At 39.8% G+C, this 15,853-nt stretch overlaps 1 protein-coding gene across 2 annotated transcripts in view; it reads left to right on the top strand.

Annotated features, from left to right (window-relative positions):
- The first annotated feature begins 2,576 nt into the window (after nt 1–2,576).
- si:dkey-172h23.2 (uncharacterized protein LOC393772 homolog) overlaps nt 2,577–15,853 on the top strand; it is a 39,231-nt gene continuing 25,954 nt past the window's right edge. The window contains exon 1 of one of the 2 annotated variants that reach the window (XM_018697394.2): nt 2,577–2,965. The gene's annotated coding sequence lies outside the window, so the exon portion shown is untranslated. Of the gene's footprint in view, nt 2,966–7,836; nt 8,050–15,853 lie in introns of those variants that run through there. The other variant, XM_018697395.2, reaches the window with a different exon arrangement.

Raw genomic sequence — 15,853 nt, forward strand, 5'->3', positions numbered from 1 at the left:
TTAATCTGTATTATTTGTTTTTGTCTGGTGCTTTAATTTCAGAGTACACGCTCATTCACATTATGTAAATTTCAGTAACAACAGGAAAAAAAGAAGTATTCTAAAACTGTTCACTGGTAGTGTATGTGTGTATTCTAGTCAACCAATGACATAACAGTTTGTGTGCTTTTTTTTTTTTTTTTTAAATCATCAGCTCTTTCATTTTTGTACAAACACAAAAATTGAGTAATACCCACTGTTCCACAAATGTGGAAAAATTTCATTACAGTCTAAAAATGTTCTAAGATTTATTTTGTGCCCCTCTATCCATCAGGCTTAAATGTAAGTCTCTATGTTCTGCCTGCTGCAGCTGAAGACACTCCATGGCAGAAAACAGGGTATTTATTGTGCTTTTTCTCTTTCTGGCAACAGGCATTTATTTGGAAAAGCCAGCAGACAGTAGTGTGATTCATCAGTAATGCTTTTGTCACAGTTATGATCCATAACAACAGATAAGCTATGCTGAGAGTGGAGTGTCTACAGACAAAACCCAGATTCTGAATTGAATCTAATAGGTCAGCCTGCTCTCACACTGACAAGCCATCAATCTGGTCTCCTAGTTGGATCGTAAAATTATCAAAATACAGTACTTAACATCTTTTTGGATGAGCACTCTCAGACTCCCTGTCTGCTCCATACACAACTCCTTCTTTCCCACTCCAGGCACCACTCAGACATTATTAACAGTGATTTCATTCGAACGTGTGGGCTCACATGCTAGCAAGGCTTGACTAAAAGCCACAGATTTTTTTTGTCATAACCACATAATGAAAGTTCTGTTCAATTCATGTCACTCAAAAGATCCAGATAATCCTGAATCTAAGGAGGTGTGATTTTAAACACATCCCTTTCCTGTGGGTTATCCATTTTGAAAGTAATGGAGGGTATAAACCTTAATTTGGTCAACTAAAGCTGGGGAATGAATGCTCCTTTTCAGTATTGCCCTGTTTTGCACTCATACACACCCTTTTGCATAGAAACCTGATGAAAAGTAATGTTATTCTAACACTGAATCTTTTATAAGTGTGTGTACAACAAACACACAAGGTCTAGTAGAAGACGTTTCATACCTGTGGGCTGCTGAGGAATAGAGGCATTTGAATGCTAAACAGTGCCCATTAGAGGTAGGGAATCATTTTTGAATATAAGAAAACCATTTCAGTCAAGTGCAGAGACTCCATGAGTTGTTTTGTTAGGTGAAACGGTATGGTGCTTGTGTCTGCTTTTCCAATGTTTTATAAGTCTGTGTGATAAAAAATGAGCCAAACCACATCCCTCAATTTTTATACATGAGCTCCTGCCTGCAGAGATCATTGCAGGAGGCCTTTTGAACCAGCAGAGGGCAGTTCAAACCACAAGAGTTTTTTGTCGTGTGGCTAAAAGAGGTGATACACTTTATGCAGTCATGATGAGACAGCAATGAAACTTCCCCATAGGACATTACAAACACCTACCTAATGTTTGTACCACAGGACAATCCAAGTATCTGTGATTCATACCTTAATGACAGTTGGTTATCGTTTCCACCTCTGACTACTCGGCCAAAAACATGGACCACTACATGATGCATTTTTATCCTGAAAAAAACAAAAAAACAAAAGACAGACAGAAATTGAAAGACACCCTGCTCTTACAGATTCATGTAATGTGTCTGTTGTTATCAGTGACCTTCATCATATTGTGCAGCATGCAATCACTATGGTATTTCATATGATATTCCTACAGACACAGTGTACTGTACAATGAATTTAATGTTCTCAGAAGTCAGTGCGTTTAAATTCATTTGTAGTTGCTCTTTCAGAATGGTATGAAGCAGTTATCAGTTACAGTGGTGGGGAAATGTGCAGAGCTGGAGGAAACTGTTTTGCAGCAACTGAGTCTAAGCAGCACATGAAGGCGATTATAATTAAAGTTTTGGTCTGTTTAGCAACAGTTAAATTGAACGTATTATGCAATGACACTATTTCCACTTCTGTGTTCCTTTATTAAGATACTGCAAACATGGTCAAATCTTTGTCAGATGCAGCTATTAGTAAGATGTTTTGCGGATTCCAGTTTTACCTTCAAAATAAAAGTACACTAAATCTGAACCATGACAACAGCTTTGCTCCAGCTGGTACGAGGTCTAAGTTTGCTAGCTAGGCTGCTACATGCGTAATATGGAGTCTTGCAGTTTCAGAACAAAAAACACAGATATGCTCTGCTCCAAAACGACACTAAAGTTGCCGAAAATACCCAAATGTTGTTTGTGTTGATTTGAAACAATTTTAGCCTTTTACACAACCATATAATGACGCAGAGGCAAGACACACAGTCCAAAGAAATCCAAGAAGTCAGAGGAGGGTTTGAAAACACCTCCTATAATAAATTTAACTAATTATAATTGTTTAGAGACATAGTTTAACCCGATACTCCACGGGCCATCTTTATGATAGTCAACTGGTGTGAATTTGCTTCTTTTATTATGAAAAATGGAAACAGGAAGTTATTTAAATTTTGCTAGCTTCATCTTGCTTAAGAAGTGCGACCACGACACAGTCTCCTTATCAGGAAGGTCACATTTATAATACTTGCTTAATACTTGCTGCACTAAAGTTATTTTGGCCACAGGAAGTGCACGTCCTCTGGTCTGAAACTGAACTCCTTTAGAAACCCAAATGCAAACAGAGCTTATAATAGCCCTCCTGCAGACTCCTCCCACTGAGTTGTCCTGGGAAACACTAACAACTGTAAGAAAGTGGACTCAGTTCTCCTGTTTCTGAAAGGGGGAGACCACGCCGCCGCTCACCCATTTCACTCCACAGAATAAACCTTTTAAAAGGACATTTCGGCCCAGCTTAAGACACTGCGAGTCCATCCATTAGGAGGAATATTATGCGTCCAAAAGCTGCCACTACTTCTTCCCACTGAGCTCCATCTGCTTAAGGTAAGAGGAGTCATTTACAATGTAGCCCCGCTATTAACTGCAAGCTAATATTAATGGTGTCCGGCGTTACTTTGTATCTCTCAGTGTTGTTTTTGCACTGAGAGAAGTTGTCTAATGGCTGCGGGCAGCTGGGTTTTAACTTGTTGCTTGGTAGCCATGACATCCTCATTCAGAGCCTGCAGGGCCAATGTGGGAACTTCTCACGTTTCTGTGAACTCAGCGACAGCGAGGAAGAACCCAGTCGTCCCATAGAAATGTAAAATGATACTTAACAAAAGCGGCTAAAGTATAGTGTACGCTACATAGCCAAAGTGGTTTAAGCATGCTAATCACGAAACAGACACTAAAACCATTAGAAAACCCTTCACTAAAAGGGTTTAAATCACTTAACATGATTAAATGAGATATAGAAAAATCTATAAATAGATGGGAAATGATTATTATGACACAAACAAGGCCTCAAAATGAATATACATATATGTTTTGAAATGTCATGTGTTTTTAATGCTCACTTATAAAAGTAAAACCGGAAGGACAGCTGTGGTTCTCAAGAAATACACAAATAGTTAATCAATAAAAAATGACATCAGGATGTGTTATAAAACTACTTTTAACAACCACAGATAGATGTAATGATAAATACTGCCCAACCTTAACTGTCTTTTTATGAAACCTACACTGACAATCTCCCAAATAAAACTAATTAAACACATTAAGACCATTATAAAGCAACTTTCGGGAAGCACTTCATTTCCCAAGGGGCTGGGGTTTTTTTCTTATTGAGGAAGTCTGGTTTCACAATTTGATTTCACTTCATACTTTATTTTTAATACCAGCTAGAGAGTCTATACACATGTAAGGGAAAACAGTAGCCTACTAATTCATTTACACTCGCTTGACCTCACCCACTTAAACATGTTCAAAGGACCAGGCGTATAAAAATGGCCGCCCTCTGGTTTCCCATGTTGTAACATACTCATAGGTTTGCTCAGAAATCACATCGTAGACCTCGTCTTCTTCACTTCCAGGATTACTCAGACATAATCATTCTGTCAGGGCCTGCTCTTAAACTGCTCCGGTGAAGATGCCCAGTGGAAGAGCAGAAATGAAAGCAAGTTTCCTCAGAGACAGTCAGAAACTAGAGGGAAATTTTAGTTTTGAGTGTAAAACCCAACGTGTGTCATTGTTTTAGCGTCTTTCAATATCATCATTTGCCTCAAAATTGACACTAATCTCACTAACTCCCACTAACTCCCTAACCATAATAATACTGGATCTTTGAATTCCACACTAATATTTCATTTTAACTGATCCTCAGTTTTAACCTGTACCCCGAGAGAACTAGTAGAATGTGATGGAGCAGCTAGAAAGACAGGTTTTACAGAAGTTGTTTTATTACACCCTACCTCATGGAAACGTTTCTTTATTTGCTGTCAGAGAGGATGGATGACGGAGACAGGACACAATTGTTATCACTCCTCTAACGTAGTGGCATGGGCCTCGTAATCACTGGTTTTGGCTTCTCAAACAGTTTGTGACAAGCATCTGTTTCTCTCACTGTCATTGCAGGGCCTTCTTACAGTCAGTATTGACTCATTAGAAAAGACTCTGGTGTCTGTTTTGGCAACTTAGTCATCTACCTTTTCTGTGTCTCCATGTGGATACTTTTCACAGAGGGACTGGTCTGTAAATCTGAGTTGGCGTCTGAGAAGGTGACAGTGTTAAAGGGAGGAAATACAGCAGTTCTAACTCCCTCCTGAAACTTCTTAAAGGTGTGTCAGGTTTACCGTATCACCTCAAGTACTCTGATAATTTTTAACTTATATGTTTCAATGGAAATTTTCCTGAGCTTCACAGAACCATTTACGTAGATCCAGACTGGGCGCTGCCCATTGCAGCTTCAGTTATCTGCCACAGAGCAGTCTCCACTGGAGATTGTTGACTTTTAGTTCCTTGTTCATTTGTATTTTGGCTGCTTGTAGAAGGAGGAGTGTCCTGGAGGTCCTTGGATTTGAACCATAAGCCACCCAGATCATTAGTTTTCCTCTGCCACATTGTCTTCCTACTGTTCTCAGTAATGCTAATATAGTGTGTGTTTGCATAATTTGACAATGTTAGGTCTCAGAATATCAACATTTTTAAGACCAAAAAGAAAATCTTTATGGGTATGATGGATAGCAATTGTGTTATTCATTGCATTTTGAAAGTGTAGGTTTAGTTGGTTTATTTTTAGGAAATACTGATCTGATTTGAATACCGATTTGCATGAGGTTAATTGATGATAGTTGCTGACTAAAAATGTATTGTGGGATTATTTTTGACAGCATCCTCTGTTTACCTTTAGTGCCTAAAACCTTTGCACAGCACTGCATGTCAGACTTTTTCTTGGCTGGGGCAGTTGCCAGGCAACCAGTAGTTACTCCCCAGAGCCAAGAAATCGTCTGACACATTTCCCCATTTCCAGTTTTTATTCTAAGCTAAGCTAACAGGATGCTGATTTAAGCCTGATATTTAATGGACAGACATGACAGTGGTATCAATCTGTTTATCTAACACTTATCCACCAGAAAGGGAATAAACTTATTTCCCAAATGTTGCACCTTTTCTGTCTGACAGTCGGGGCTGTCGTGTTGTCAGAATAGGCGCCGCTTTGTTCAATCATTGGACAACAAAGCTGTATACACTATAAGTTATCTGTGTCCTCTGTCTGTACAGCTAATGCTATTAACTAGAGTGACAGAAAGAGAGTGCAACAGTTAGACCAAGCTGCAGTTGTGTTGTTAGATTACCAACACTCCACAAACCAGTAAACATCCATCCACAGTTACATTTTTATTTAGGAGAGAAGGTCTGTACGATGCTTCCACTAAACAAAAGCTTATTAGTCTGCTCTCTGTGTCTCCCAGCAAATGTTAGGCTCACTTGTGAGGCCGTCCCAGTCAGAAATATGTATTTAGCTCCAGTACAAGAGACAAATGAAAGAGGAGTTGGCCTCCCATTTAGAGTACTGTAAATTACCATGAGGATTCTTCTGGCTCCAAGCTGAACCCAGCCAATTTCTCATCTTCACAAACCCCCTAATTTAATGATGATGGAGGATATGCACAGTGTCAGCCTTGTAATTACGCTGTATTTACTGTTGAATGGACGCATTAGAGGAAGTCTTACAGGTACTAGTTCATGATGTAGTGCTGTCTCAGGGATGGGGTTTTGTATGCCTGGGAGCGCGACTGCTGAATTCCCTACTGAAATTCACAATAAAGCCTTGACTTAGTTTTTGTTAAGACTGGAATTGCTGGAATCCCCTCAGCACGCCAAACACCAGCCGCACTCCCTGTTCCAAAACAGCAGCCATCTCTGCAGCTTGTCCAAACTCTGTGCCCCGGGGTAGTGCTTCTTTTCTCCCTGGAAATTATCAGACCGACTATTTGTTAATTGTTGCTGTGCCTGTGGTGATACAAGGTTTGCCATGATGTGCCAGTACTGAGTTTCCACAAAAAAGGCATCTTTACCAGCCTGTTTGTCTGGTTATGGTTAAGTTAAATGCACAAATTGTTTACAACTCTGTGGTATGAATATATGCAGCATGATGATTGCATAGTGTCATGATTAAGACCATCCTCTGTCCAATAGAAGGGAGGAGTTTTTTTTAATGATATCTGATCTAAAATAGTCTACATTTTTAGTCAGACTCACATTTCATCACAATAACACTAAAATGTAAATACTAGAAGTTTTCACATGGACAGAAATAGACCTTTGTGTGCTGAACCACCAGGAAGCAACAAACAACAGACAGGGAAACTCAAATATAAATAGATGCAGTAATTAAGTAAGTAAGTAATTAAGTAAAAAAAAAAAAAAAAAAAAAAGATTTTTAGGTTGAATGGGGCACAAGCCAGCTGGGTTATTTACTGTTGAACTTAAAGGCATCTGAACGTATAATCTGCTAATTTTTTACTTGATTAATAGATTGTTAATCTGTAAAACAGTCTATTCTATATATTTATTTAGTCTATAATACAAAGAAAACAGCAAAAGGTGTTGATCACATTATCCTAGAGTCTAAGGTAACTTCATCAAATGTATTGTTTTGTCCACCCCGTCAAATCCCCAGAAGATTCAGTTTACCATTATCTAAGACCAAGAATAGCAGCAAGCCTTAATGTCCGAGAACTTCTAGCTACCAAATCTTTGACATTTTAATTATTCAAATAATTGACTTAATCAATTGATTGTCAAACTTGTTGCAAGTTGACTTGTCGTCATCTAATTGTTGTCTTAACTATACTAATCACTTTGAGCTTTTACTTAAATAAAGTTTAACTTGTAATGGGCTCTTTTTATTGTATGATATTATATACTTAATAAATTATGTTGTTAATTAGTAGAATACCTTTTCCACTACGGGGCAGTTGGAATCAATATACATATTCTCTGCTTGTCTAGTGCTGTATCAGCAAAAAATAGAAAATAATATAATTCTAATTAATATGTACACAAGCAATATATTTATAACTCTGTAACTATAATTCAGTGGTTGAGGTTGAGCAGCTGTTGACCATGCACTATTGTTTTTTTATGACCACATGTTTGTGTTTATGTATGTTTTATCTGTACACAGCTGTATCCAGCACTTTAGCTCAAGACAAATCTCCTTCTTATCTTTATTTTATGCTGTTTCACTGAAATCATCAACACCAGAACATTTTCATTGACCTCATGAGACAATGGTAGTGTGAATCTTTCTGTGCTCCTAACTACAAAACACTCATGATACATGGTCAGAGAGCAGAGGCCAGGAATAGTTGGAGTTGCACCACTGCAATTGTTGCAGACACCTGACCTGTGGCCTGTAGGCTCCGCCTCTCCCCTCTGACATCAGGGCTTTGATCTGCCTACTGTCTGTGTTAGCACAAAGCCATATTTAGCTCAGTGTAATCAGTGTGGTGAGAGCTTGCATGCCTACTGCTGAGGATACCTGCCTAGTATAAACACACCTGCTCTCTCTGATGGGCTTAAAATGAATTTAATGTGCACCTGAGGGAGTCTGCTTGCAGCCGTTGTCATCAAATAGACTCTGGGTAAGGTTTCCATTAATGCCTTCTTGTGCGCTTTCTTAGCTGAGACAAGTACTTTTTAAGTCGCTCTGTAGTTTGAAGTGACGGAGTTAGAAGAACAATTAAACAATCATAGCTTTTAAATTGTAGGTGGTGATGTCAACTAAACAAAAACACAACATTTGAAAGCTTTCTTCCTTGTTTTTGTTTTGATAATTTTCCTTGGGGCAAAGTCTGACTGTGATGCACCTATTGTGCCGAACAACTTCTGCCTCAGTGATAACGCTTAATGGTTTCAATAACAACATGAGTGACCAAAGAGTCTGCGGTTAAATTAAATTATAATTGGACCCTGCTTATGGCAAATTGCGTAATGTTTTTGCTACATCTAACAGATGTGCTTGATACAAGATACAGGGAATGCATGTAGAAAAATGTATACGTTCAAGTAAAATCACAAATGTATCTACATGACACATTGTGATGGACCACATGATCAAAGCAGCAGAGGCTGAGATATTCTTAATTCTAGTCACTAGAATGAGCACCAGAAATGCTGGGTCCTACATTTCCCACAATGCAACTCAGTAGTGTCAGGATCTTCTATTCAATATATTTTGAGTTTAATCCAGTACTGAACAAGCAGCAGTTATTTCCAGAAGTGCAGCTTTAGCATAAAATTAGATTAGATAATAATCTAAGTCCGAAGTCCCCATCTATATATTCATTTCCTGTTTGGGAGATGGAGCGTTCTTGTGGGCTGAGTTGCCTGTTTCGTAGACTGGGAAACAGCAGGGGAAGTGAGCAATTCATGCACATTATTCATGTTCTCAAAACCACTGCAGTGGTTTTAGTTTCACGCGTCTCTGAACCTAACCATTTTTAAGGAGTTTCTAAAGAAACAGAGTAGGTTGACAATTATGTGCCATCTGGTTGTAGTGTAACTCGTTGGAAAGAAACCGGAGAGGTCACCATTGTATCACAGGGCAAACACACACAAGCATATTTGTGGGCAGTTTAGAGTTTCTGATTGACCAAACTTGCATATCTCAGCTTCACGTAGAAGGAGTCAGAGCTGCAATTCAAACTCTGGACCTTCTTTCTGTATAATGCTGCTACTAGCCACAAAGCCACCATGTGGTCACTTTTAAATCCTTGGTGACATCCACACCTTTTTTGCTCATGTTGCATCACTCCCTGTTGATGTGTTTCAGTTAAAGTTGGTTTGTTTATTGAGATGATGTAATCCAACAGTACACATCGGGCCATACTGCAGTGGGGGTAATATTAATCTGATCAGGCCTGCTGTGAGACTGAGGTTAGCATTGCTCAGGATTCTCTGGGCTAAACCTCTTACCTCCGAGATGGGACTAACAGCCAGCTTTCCTTTTCTAAAACTCTGCTGTCTCCCTGTCTTTCCTTGTGTTTGCTTTGCTCCTGACCTCCAATTTTGTCTACATTTCAATGTCAGTTTGTTATTTCACAACACTGTGGTCAAATGAGTAAGTGCAGTGAGCTGACAGTGAAATGTTGTGTTGCTGATCATTTTGAGAGATTTTTGTACCAGTGTTTTCTGTAAATAAGGTAAAATCCACATCGCCTACCAAGCTCTCTCCCATCAAAATCCTGTCAGAAATAGGTTGGTTGGCAAGTGCAGCCAAATTCAGCCAACTGACACTGCCCTCTTTGTTATGTAATATGTTGAACACAGGCAAATTGGTATACAGTGTATAAACCCCACTGCAGGTTTCTGGGCCATATTAAAATTTTCAGTGTAAACATTTCATCAGATAGCCATAACACTCTAAAACCTTGCTCCCAAATATCAGTGGTAAATTTGCATATTTGCCAGCAGCCAGCTAGCTTAGCTTAGCACAAAGACTGGAAATGGGGGGAAAGTACTAGCTTGGCTCTGTCCAAAGCAAAACTACCTAGCAGCACTTCTATAGGTCACTTATCAACATTTATCATTTCATTTGTTTAATCCATACAAAAATCAAATTGTATAGCAAAGAAATAGGCATATGTTTTTGACTGGCATATTGCCCCTGGTCAAACGACAAATTAACGTTTTTACATTTAAGTTTTTGTACCATCTAGGCTAGCTGTCTCCCCCTGCTTCCAGTCTTTGTGATAACCTAAGCTGGCTTTTGGTGGTAGCTTTATATCTACCGTTCAGATGTGAGAAATGTGTCCTCCTTCCTATCTGATGCTTTGCAAAAAAGATGCTGAACTGTTCCTTTAAAATGTCTACAGAGCACCTCATGGCATCATAGTGGTGGAAACAGAGGGAAAGGGGGTGGCATCAAACCTGGGGAGGAGCGCTGATCAAGGTTCAGGCCCTGATTACAGGCCAGCCCCCAGTGTGCCTCACAATAAGATAATGCTATCTGGGCCCACAGGTATTTGGTTTCAGTGGAGAGGGTAATAACTGTCACCAAACACTGAGGAGACCTTTCATCCCCCGGCCTCATGTTGTCAGCCAGCGTTTGTGTGCAGCCTCTGCACAGAGGCAGCTTTTGTGTGGCCGGGTGAGGTCGCGTCACTGCAAAGGCCTCATATCTGTCCATAGAGACAATAGCTAGGTTTGATTAAATCAAACAGCCGTGACTATCTAAATGGTAGTCAACATGGTGTGTCCAAGTTACTGTGGTGGCGTTGTTAAGAATGTGACGTAGCCCTGACTAATATAGCTGTGCCTCAGAAGAGCAGAGCTGATAGTGAACCGTAAAAAGAATTAGACAAGGGTTCAACACAGAGCAGACACATTTTGTTTCTTGGGAGTTCTGTGCTATGGGTGAGTGCAGTCAGTGTGCGTCATGTTGTAGTGGTAGGCCAGTAACTTGTGGTTGACCAGGGGGAGAAAACATGAGAGGTTAAACAAATGTCTGAGTTAAAGATCAAATCTCTCTTAGCCACATAAAGCCTTAGTCCTCCCTCAGTGTCCCACATTTGAAGACTGTGATGGCCAATGTTATGTGTTCATTTAGGAAACATGCTGTTGACAACAATGTACCAGCAAATTGTTTATGATTTTTAGTGATATGGTCATAAAGAGGCCTTGAATTATGAGTCAGACATTGTTCATATTTGGAATGAAACCTTTATTTGGACAGAAAAGGGGAAAAGACATGTGGCCATTTGGCCTAAAAATGTCTGGTTTCATTTTGTCTTTATTTCTACAGCAATTTTAAAATGTAAAATGTGTTTCAAAAACACAGCCCAGGCTCCAGCTTTAAACTCTAATAAAAAGTGCAAAGTATGAAAAAGGCAGGTGGATAATAACAGAAAAAAGCAAGATAAGAGAAGTGGGGATGGAGATCAGTGAACTGTTGGACAGTTCATATTAACTCAGTCTCTCACCAGGCTTTAAACCAGCCCGAAAGCTCTCCCTGGCACTCTCATCTGCCATGTGGTGGTAGAGATTGTTATCCAAAGCTCCTTACGGTACGATGAGGCCTTACATCTAAAGCAAGAGTGCTGCAGGTGGGTATTTGACCCCTGAAATGGGGAAGGTTCTTCAACAAGCAGTGGGAAAAGCAGCAAGAAGTTGATGTCAAGACTAAGTGATGTTTTGTATATTTGGCATATGCATGTATCTAAGGGTAAAATACAAAAATAGACCAGAAGAGGCACAAAGAGTAACACATGCAGGCCAGGTTGTCTATGTTAGAGGGAGCGAGCCTCCATAGGTGGGGCACAGATTCAGTCGTGCTCCTCCCTGAGACTTCATTCCTGTCTCTGTTGTCATCATGGAGTCCTGGTATTGGATGACACCTCAGGTCTATATTGGGCCTCTGCCCCTCTTTACAGGTGTCTCCATGTCCTTGACTGCGGCTCTCTATGCACTGCCGAATTCAAAACACTTCACCAAGAAGCAGCCACAGGTAACTGTTGTCCCCATAACACGGATCTGCATTGACATTCTTCAAGTTAATTAATGGCCAATGGGAGGTTTTTGACCCAGAAAGACTTCAGTATGAAGCTGTGAGGTGATAAAACACTGACATACGTTGCTTTGTTATGTACACTAAGTTCACATCATGTGACCTATTTTATTTCAAGTAACTGTTTCTGCACATTTAAGTTGCCTCTGGCTTCCACTTTCTGTATTTTTGAGATTATTTGTCCAGGAAAGGTTAGATGCGTCCTGTGATCTTTTACAGTGGCAAATGTAAAGATTAAAACCCAGGAGTTCACTGGTACAATCACTTCATATGCCTTGCTCAATGGCAGTTGTTGAGATAAAGCAGCATTTGATAAATTTTATACCTTATTGAGAATTGGGTTTAACTGTTGTATAAGGTCCAGGAAACCGACTCTCATTTGCAAAACAGGTGTGATACCGGGGTTGGTTGAAAATTTTTATTGTCCTGTGAGGAACAAACTCAGTAGAGTGAGCCTAGCAGACACATGACATAAAGTAGAAGTAGATGCAACTATTAAAATTCAGTTTGAAGCATTTTAACAGGACACACTGTCACATCTGTTCTCAATCAAGTTCAGCAAATATAATGAGACACTGTGAACATGGTCTTTCTGAACTTTATTCCGAGTACTGATACCAGTTTGTTGATAAGATCAGTAGGCAGGTCACCAAACTAAGGTGTGATAATGACCCTATAAATGACTAAAAGGGTAATGCAACACTGGGAATTGGCATGTAGATCATGGCGGTAGGGTCGAGTTAGGTTAGCACCTTTGGATCATGCATGAAACCACAATGCCTTTATTTCCTGAAGCATTTAGTTTTTTTTAAGTATGCTTCCAGAAACTGCTTGAACCTTGACCTGCGCCTAACACGTGCATTTGTTTTAGTAGTTTTATGAGTTGTGGCCTTTGGACAGGAGGACTCAGAGTTCCTACAGGAAGTCTCTGAGGGACTGGTGCTGACAGAGAAGATTATGTTGATGCCGTCATGGGCCTCCAATCACCTCTGATCCACACAGTGTCTACTGTTCCTTCCACCAGTTCATTGGGTTACTTGCAGATTTTAATGCGATCAGTAAATTCTCTTTGATCTGCAAAGATTTTTACAAAAGTCGACCTTGTGAGATGATTACATGCCACAATGTGAATAACTGGTTCATTAGATTCATACGTGATGATGCCAAAGATGGGGCACGTGTGTAGTGGAAGATGTATGAAAAATCATGTTGTATGAAAAAACTGCTGAATATTTCCACAAAATTTGATTGTAGTTTGGTTCCATTTATTTTGTTATGCTAGGTTTTCAAGTATTTTAATAGGTTACAGAAAATCCCTTTGCAAACATTTTATGAGGAGGGAATATGTTCAAAATATTTGTTGCTCCTCAAAGATGCACACAGTGCCTTTTGGTGAGTAACACTAAATGTAAACACAAGTTTTGTTTGTTTACCAGAAAACTCTACAGGGCATCTTTAAGTTGTGTCAGAATATGATTAGATCTGTCAGAAAGGCTCCTCAGTCAGTGATCACTGGTCTCAGTGAAGCTGTTCATGTGGCTTGTATTGGAACCAAACAGGTGTTTACTTGACTTTGACAATTATCTTCGTTGGATGCGCCTCTGTCCATGGGGGATTATTGAATCATGTGTGATGGCAGGCTGGTTAGTCCCACTAGGAACAAGGATCTCTTTCCCCAGGAGAGAACTTGTCACAGGGGAAAAAAAAGCAAAACGTTAACAGATAGAACTACAAGAAAAGTGTTTGATATTCGCTAATAAACTGCAATCATAGTCTGTCCTGGGCATGTGGTTGTGTTGGGGGATCCTCAGCCTCAGCTGATTATTGGGAAGGGTGTAGGAGACAGTCCGATTAATGAGTTGTGAAGCTAATCCTATTCATCCTCCCATTCACGCTGCAGTCACATGGCTATTATGGCTTATTTTGATAGCCAGGGGACCTGTGGAGGCCATAACAGGTCCATTCACATCCCTGACTCGCTGCATTACCACTCCTTCCCCGGCATTGAGGGGCTTTTGTCTCTTGATTTATTGGTCCATTTGTGACGGCTGTGCACTTGAACGTGGCTGATGCCCAGCTTCTTTGTGGCCTTTCTGCAGCAGAGGAAGAAAATTCTGTTTTAGTAGCAGGTCAAAGGCAGTTTCTGCCATAATGAAGACTCTAAGGAGCTTGGCTGAAGGCTGGCTGCACCCAGTGTTTTAGGTGAAGTTAATGGGTTGTGCAATCTCTATAAGCAGGTGTCGGGTGGCCGTAGGTTGAGCTTAGGGGATGTCATTTCTCAAGGTTCTTCTGTTACCAGACAAAGAAACTGAGTTTGGTTTGGATACAAGGTCTCTTGAATTACATGGATGATACACAGGTTGTTATTTACCCATCTTGTTTAAAGAATTGCACGTATCTACATAAGTATGTTATGAGTTGGTGTGAGAGTTTGAGTCAATTATTACTTGATGATAATGGGCTTAATTAAAAATGTCAGTTTCACCCAGGTCTGTTCCTTTCTGGAGTAAACCAAACTCTATTCAGTTTAATCAAACTTGGGCTTTGAGCAACAACTGCAGAATTATGTGATTTTTTTCATCAAATGTAGAAAAGGTTGGTTTCTAATGTTTTCTGTTTCTCCAGACATGTACACTGTAATTTGACCTACAAGCTCAAGCATTTTCCACCGCACCAAAATATCTTGTTGCAGTAAATTGCCTGGAACTTGTTTACCTCTGATAAAATACTGCAGTCTTTTGTGATACAGGATGTATTCAGTGTGACCATTTCTGTAGTTTCAGGAATTGTAGTTATAAATGACCTGCAGATGTAGCTATTTTAGAAATCCCCTATGTACTTTCTAAATTATTGCTGCTGCACAAGAGGAAGTGTATGACCAGATGAACTGTCACACCCAGTGTGCTGTTAAGGTTATGGGGGCAACTGGAGAAAATAGACTCAAAGCGGTCTGGAGAATCAACATCAAACCTGCATTAGGGGATGTTTTTGATATTAAGAAAGAATCAAGTGACTCCAAGTCTTGTGAAAGAGTCTCCTGTGGTCATGAATACACAGGGAATTAACACTCATCTCTGCGGTCCATACAACATGTTGCCTCTTTTAGCTCATTGTTTTACTTTGGTTTGATTTACTGTTTGGTTAAACCCCACCTCTTTCACTACCCCCTCATATAAAACTGTAGGCACACAGTAACAGCAAAATACAAGCCAGAACAGTGGCTGGTAAAGAAACATCTAACATGATAAATAAGCAGTTAGTTTCTCAGGAGCAGCTGGAGACCAAAGTAAAATGTTAAGATGTCTGAATATGAGATGTTTATTCATCAGATGGTGAGAAATATAACTATAGACAATTGCTTGCTAACACATTAGCCTTAGTACGTCCCACAGTTTTTGAATTGGACCAAAGATAAAAGGTGTATCTTCTTGTTTTCTTGTCCATTAAGAACAGGGGTATCTAAATAGTTTTGTGTAGAATATTTTGATAACTGTCCACTAGGCATTAGTTAACAAATAAAGCTTCTGAAAACACATTTAGACTACGGTGGGGCCCTAACAATTATATGTTAGCTTTATTTTCAGAATACACAGGTCTGCTTAGGTGGGAGGAATTGGTTGTTTCTGTGGACTGGCTAACTAGCTTAGCTTTACAGCCACACCAAAGAGGAAGTTTTGGAAGTATGTTGTAATGTTACAGGCTCCTCCACGAATCCAAAGGGACCAGTGGAGCAATTTCATCCTGTGATGATGCAGTATACTGAATCAGCTTCCTTTTTGTGTAACTCATAAACTCAGACTCAGAGCTGACCATGTGAAAACAGGGAAAAGGCAAGAGTAGATGAAGAGTAGGTGGCCTGTTTTTAAAAGGGTGATTGCATA

This window comes from Lates calcarifer, linkage group LG2 (assembly GCF_001640805.2).
Source record: "Lates calcarifer isolate ASB-BC8 linkage group LG2, TLL_Latcal_v3, whole genome shotgun sequence".
Lineage (NCBI taxonomy): Eukaryota > Metazoa > Chordata > Actinopteri > Centropomidae > Lates > Lates calcarifer.